This window comes from Aegilops tauschii, chromosome 3 (assembly GCF_002575655.3).
Source record: "Aegilops tauschii subsp. strangulata cultivar AL8/78 chromosome 3, Aet v6.0, whole genome shotgun sequence".
Classification (NCBI taxonomy): Eukaryota; Viridiplantae; Streptophyta; class Magnoliopsida; order Poales; family Poaceae; genus Aegilops; species Aegilops tauschii.
In genome coordinates, this window is record NC_053037.3 from 326117051 (window position 1) to 326123856 (window position 6806).

Sequence of the window (6806 nt, forward strand, 5' to 3'; positions counted from 1 at the left end):
AAACAACCTTCTTATAATGTGGATATCTTTGCTTTGATGGAGTCAGAACTTCAGAAACATAATATACTGGGCGCTGAACTTTATAGGCTTTTCCTTCTTCTTCCCGCTCGACCGTGAGTACTATACTGACAACTTGTCCAGTGGCTGCAATGTAAAGCAGCAAAGGCTCTTTGCTGATTGGAGCAGCGAGCACCGGCTGGGTGGAAAGCAGGGCTTTGAGCTCTACAAATGTTGCATCAGCTTCAGGAGTCCACTCGAACTTATCAGACTTCTTCATGAGTCGGTAAAGAGGCAATACCTTTTCACCGAGGCGAGAAATGAATCGACTCAAGGCGGCCAAACAACCAGTAAGCTTCTGGACATCATGCACACGCACAGGACGTTTCATCCGGAGTATAGCACCAACTTTATCTGGGTTAGCATCGATCCCTCGTTCGGAAACGAGGAAACCGAGTAACCTTCCGCCAGGAACTCCGAATGTGCACTTTGATGGATTAAGCTTGATATCATACCTTCTAAGCTTGGCAAAGGTTTCAGCAAGGTCAGCCAGCAGGTCGGAACCCTTACATGACTTGACCACAATGTCATCCATGTATGCTTCCACATTCCGACTGATTTGAGTGAGCAAACACTTCTGAATCATCCTCATGAATGTGCCTCTGGCGTTCTTCAGGCCGAATGGCATGGTGACATAACAGAAGCATCCGAATGGATTAATGAGAGCCGTTTTTTATCTCATCAGGTCCATACAGTCGGATCTGATGATACCCGGAATAGGCATCCAGAAAAGACAATCGCTCACATCCCGCAGTCGAGTCGACGATTTGGTCGATGCGGGGGAGAGGAAAATGATCTTTCGGGTAGGCCCGATTGATATGTTTGAAGTCAATGCACATGTGAAGTGAATCATCCTTCTTGGGGACCATGACAACATTGGCGAGCCACTCGGAGTGGTAAATCTCTCGGATGAACTCGGCTACAAGGAGCCGAGCCACTTCCTCACCAATTGCCTTTCTCTTCTGTACGGCGGACCGTCGAAGATGTTCCTTGACTGGTTTTACTTTCGGGTCGACTCGCAAACGATGCTCAGCCAGTCCCCTGGGTACACCCGGCATGTCAGAAGGTTTCCATGCGAAGATGTCCCACTTCTCACGGAGGAACTGGATGAGCGCTTCTTCCTATTTGCTGTCGAGTGAAGTTGAAATATGAGTAGGAGCAGCACTAGATCGGTCGGGTGAATATGAATCGGCTTGGTTTCACCGGACGACTGAAATGCAGAATCAGTGGCAGGCTTCTTGGAGCGCAACAAATCACTTGGATCTGCGTTCTTCCGATATTCTTGCATTTTGACTGCTGCCATTTGTGCATCGGCGATTTTTGAGCCTTTCTGGAAGCACTCTTCTGCCTTCTGCCGATTGCCAGTGATAGTGATCACTCCTCTGGGACCAGGCATTTTCAACTTGAGGTACACGTAACATGGTCGGGCCATGAAACGTGCATAGGAAGGCCTACCCAGAATAGCATGATAAGCACTCTGGAAATCCACTACTTCAAATGTCAACTTTTCTTTGCGGTAATTCTTGGAATCACTGAAAACCACATCAAGGGCAATCTGGCCGAGTGATTCGGCCTTCTTGCCAGGTATGACGCCATGGAAACTCATATTGCTTTCACTAAGCTTGGACATCGGAATGCCCATTCCCTTCAAGGTCTCAGCATAAAGGATATTCCGGCCACTACCACCATCCATCAGCACTTTAGTCAGTCGAGTGCCTTCAACAACTGGGTCAACCACCAGCACTTGCCTCCCAGGGGTGGCTATATGTGCTGGATGGTCAGACTGGTCGAATGTGATGGCAGTCTGGGACCACTTCAAATAACTTGGTGTTGCCGGAGCAACCATGTTAACCTCTTTGTTGATAACTTTCAGTCGACTTTTGCTTTCAACATCAGCAAAAATCATTAGAGTGGAATTGACGTTAGGAAAACCATCATCATCTTCTTCCTTATCCTCACCCTTGTCCGACTCCTTTTCCTTCTCCTTGGGTTGTTTCTCTCGGAACTGCTGGATCAGGAGCCGACACTGTCGAGTGGTGTGTTTAGGGTAAATGAGATTACCCTCTTCATCTTTTTTGGTGTGAATGTGGCATGGTAAATCCAACACATCATTTCCATCTTGATCTTTCACTTTCTTGGGGTTCCACGGCCCTTTGGGCTTCCCCTTGAACTTTCCTTGAGACACAACTAAAGCTTCACCAGGAGCCGCTGGTTCGGCCTTGCGTTTCTGTTTACGATTGGAATTCCCTCCTCCAGTTTCTTGGGCGACTGTTTTGTGCTTGCCACTCCGGAGTCGGTCTTCCTCTTCACCATTAGCGTACTTGGTGGCGATCTCCATCATCCAACTTAGGGACATATCTCCAGTCCGACCGAACTTCAGGTTCAATTCCCGATACTTAACACCCTCCTTGAAGGCACAAACTGCTTGATGATCTGACACATTCTCCACTGTGTGGTGCAACATGATCCATCTCTGGATATAATCCCTCAAGGTTTCATTCGGTTTCTGCACACAGGATTGCAACTCTGTTAACCCTGCTGGCCATTTGCATGTACCTTCAAAGGTTCTAACAAACACTCGGGCAAGTTCCTCCCAACTGTATATGTTGCCAGGTGCTAACTGATTCAACCATGCTCTGGCCGAGCCTTCCAACATCAGAGGAAGGTGCTTCATGGCCACTTCATCATTGCCACCACCGATCTGAACAGTCACTCGGTAGTCCTGAAGCCAAGTGTCAGGCTTGGACTCACCAGTGAACTTGCTGACTCCAGTCACCAACCTGAAGTTGGGAGGAATCACTGCTGCCCTGATGGCTCTGCTAAAGCACTCTGGACCTGAAACATGCACTCTGCTGCCAGTCGGATAATCTCTGTCATGGCCTTCTCTGTGTGCCCTGTTCCTGTCAACCAGACCTTGAACGAGAATAGATCTCGCATCAAAGCCTGGCTCTCTGGGGTCGACTGGAATTCTTCTTCTGCCACTGTGAGGGCGTTTGTCATCGTGCTGCCGAGGCACATATGACCCACTCCTCGGGGGAGGCGTGGGCACTCGACGACGGTCATCGTGGTCGAGTCGGTGATCATACTGCTCTCGGTTTCTGTACTAATCTCGTCGGTCTCCACGTCCCTCACGCCTCGGAGGCGATCTTGGGATGTGAGCCGACTAAACTGTGTCTGCCATCACAGATCAGCTATGAATCCTATTCCGCGACTGAGATACTGCTGTGTTCTGCTCTCCTGCTGCCCGGAGTAAAGCCCGGATCTGCATCAAACCTCTGCCAGCTTCCGACTGAGAAGGCTAAATCGACTCTGCTATTCGGGCTGCAGCTGTGAGATTCTGAATCGGGGTTCGGTATACCTGAGTTGGAGGCGGAAAAAGTTGTCGTCGACATGATTCAGGAATCCGCTGCCGAGCACGCTCGTCGAGTGCGTGCTGGAGGTTCTCCAGTCGAGTGCGCTCAGCCAAGTTGGCCAGGCGCGCCTCCTCCAAGGCCCGGGCCTCGGGGGTTTCTCCAACGATAGGAGTGTGAAGTGCATCCATGTTGCGGCGGCGAAGCTCTTCCCTCTGCTGCGAAGAGAGGGGCTCGGGGCGGTACTCCTCGTGGACGCGCGACGGATCGCCGCCGCCATCGCCACTGTCGTCGCGTAGGAAGCCGGGAGGACTGCGCGGTTCGTTGACCATCAAGACTTCCGCCGCGGGGTCACTGCTGTCGCACTCGGATGCAGTCTCGACAGAGCCAGTCGAACAGGCCGTAGAGAGTTTCGTCGGGCTCGATTGCCGCGACTTGTGGGGTGGCCGATTGGCGTGCCACCGCATGTCTCACCCACCGCTGGAGCCGCGACCGACCGGAACGCTTGCGCCGGCGAACAGCGGGGAGCGAGGACGCCACAGGAGCCGACCGATACCGAGTCGATGGCTGCCGAAGAAGGACGCCGCGGACGCACGCACGAAAGTGCGTTGCCCCGCGGACGGGGAGCGCCTCGACGTCGAGTGGAGCCTCTTGGAGCCAAGCGGAGTCGTCAGCGACGAACACGAGCGCGCCGAGACGGATCTCGCGGCCCTCAGCCAATCCTCCGCCGGAAACCATGATGATGGGAATCGGAAAAATCGCAACTTCTCCAACAAGTCGCTAAGACACCTGCCCCACGGTGGGCGCCAATTGTCGTGGATCTAAGACTGACAGTAGAATGGGGGTGGGTATGAGGAGGCAAAATCCTAGCAATGGCGAAGTTGTTCACGCGAGTTTTACGAGTTCAGGCCCTTCGCGGAGGAAGTAATAGCCCTACGTCTCGGAGCCCGGAGGCGGTCGACTGGATTATGCGCGTGTGAGTTACACGGGGTGCGAACCCTTGTCCCAGAGGAGGGGTGGCTTATATAGAGTGCGCCAGGACCCCAGCTCCCCTCCGTTACACAGGGTTCAATGTTCATAAAGAGGAAGCGTTACAGGTAACGTCTGCAATAAAGTGTTATAAATGATAATTAAGTCTATGAGTAAATGCCTGACCGTTTGTTGTGTAGAGTGACTTTAGATCTTCTGTATGTCGAGTGGTTTATGTGACGGTCGAGTGACATTGATTCTTCCGAGTGGAATGTCTCTGGTCGAGTGGATGATGGTACCCTTCGAATGCTTCTGGTTTTAGGGTGATGCCCTTGGGGAGGGTGTCTAGGTCAGGCCTATGACCCTACCCTAGGTACATGGCTTCATCAGCCAGTGGCAAGAGCAGCGATGACGACGGGGACGACGGCGGTGCGGGCGAGGTAGTGAACCTCACCGACTCCGACGACGAGTAGCTAGATTAGATTAGGGATGAAATGTAATATGTATGAATCGTATGTGTGTGTGTGTGTCTATATATATATATATATATATATATATATATATATATATATATATATATATATATATATATGAATCGTTTGTCGGTTTGTCTATATTTCACCGGAGGGGGCTCACTGGAGCGGCGGGGTGCAGTCGTGGCGGCGGCGGGGTGCAGTCGAGGGCGGACGGGGAGAAACCCTAGCGAGAGAGAGAAGTGAGAGAGAGAAGTGGGAGAGGAGGAGGAGGTGGGCCGTTAGGGCCGTTAGATATAACGCCTTTGCCGTCGGCTAGCGGACAACAAAGAACCTTTGCCGTCAGCTTGATGCAACGGCCCACCCCCCCCCCCCCTCTCTTTGTCGTCAGCTAGCGGATGGCAAAGTTTCTTTGCCGTCAGTTAGCGGACGGCAAACACCTGGCTGACGGCAAATATTTTCGATGTCGTCAGCCAGATCTTTGCTATCCGCTTTCTCTATGTTGACGACAAAGAACGCCTTTGCCGTCAGCTAGCGGACGGCAAAGGAACGACTGACAACAAATAGTCTGATTCCAGTAGTGTGACTTGGTGAGGTAGCCCCGTCCAAGCAAGGCGATCCGATGTCCAACACCAATCCTAAAATTCTAGCCAAGAGTAAAACCGACATTGAAGAGGCACACTTGATTTTCATGTAAAGTTTGTTGTTGGAGAGGCCTCCTTGCCCCAAAACTTAGCGGCATAGGCTGATCTGGTCGAGAACAGTCCATCCTTCTCCCAGGCCCACTGGACCATGTCCGTGACCGTGCCCTCAAGGTTCACCGTGGCGACGCGATCCCATTGAGTGAAAAACTCCAGTAACTGCTCCTCCCTTAGTTCCTGGCTGAAATCCCGCGCCCAGGTGCCGTTCGTCCTTGCTTCCGCGACCGTTCATGATTTCCGTAATCTGCATGGGATTTTGTCATAGATCCCTGGTGCTAGCTCCTGCACCCGATAGCCCTGAAGCCAATGATTCTCCCAAAACTAGGAGGCTTTCCCATCACCGATCGTAGTCCTTGTTGCCGCATGGAACAAAGGTATAGATTCTTTTGGCACCGTGATCTGGAACTCACACCATGTCCATGTGGGGTCAGCTCTTTTCAACCAAGGCCATCGTGCCTACATTGCTATGTTCAACTATCCGAGGTTGGGGATTCTTAGGCCTCCTACCCACTTGGGGGTGCACACGGTATCCCATGCCACCACACAGTTTCCACCTTTGGCCTGAGCTTGCCGCACCATAAGAACCCCCTGCAGATCTTGGTCATTGCCGCAAGTGTCTTAGGCAGAATGTCCAACGCCATCATGGCGTGAATGGGTATCACGCAAAGGATTGATTGGACCAGAAGTAGGCGGCTCTCCATGTGGGCAAGTAAGCTGCGAGCTGATCCACCAAACCGTGCAACTGCGATGCGGACTATAATCTGATTGTGACTGGTAGTCCAAACTATTTGCAGGGGAAAGATCCAGTCGGGCACCCCAGGATTTCACTAATCGCCACCATGTCATCTATCGAGCATCGGATGGGTATGGCCGCGCTCTTTAATAAGTTAACCTTTAGTCCGGAAGCTTCTCCCAAAAGCTCCAAAATTCTTGAGCAAGTTCTCAGCTCAATATCCTGTGGCTTAATGAAAATCATTACGTCGTCTGCAAACATAGACACCCTGAGCTTCATTCCCTTCTTGCTAGGGGAGAAAGGAGACCTCGTGTTGTAGCAAACTCAAACATCTTTTGTTGAAAATAGTTCTCCCTGGCACTCCGTTGACCAATATCCTCGTGGAAGTACTCCCAAGTAGTCCACAAATCCATGAGAGCCACCTTTCACCAAAGCCCAATTTCCTCAGCATCTCAACGAGAAACGACTATTGGTAGCTAATCATCCTTCTCTTAAGTCCCGTCTGTTCCTGGATTCACTGGCC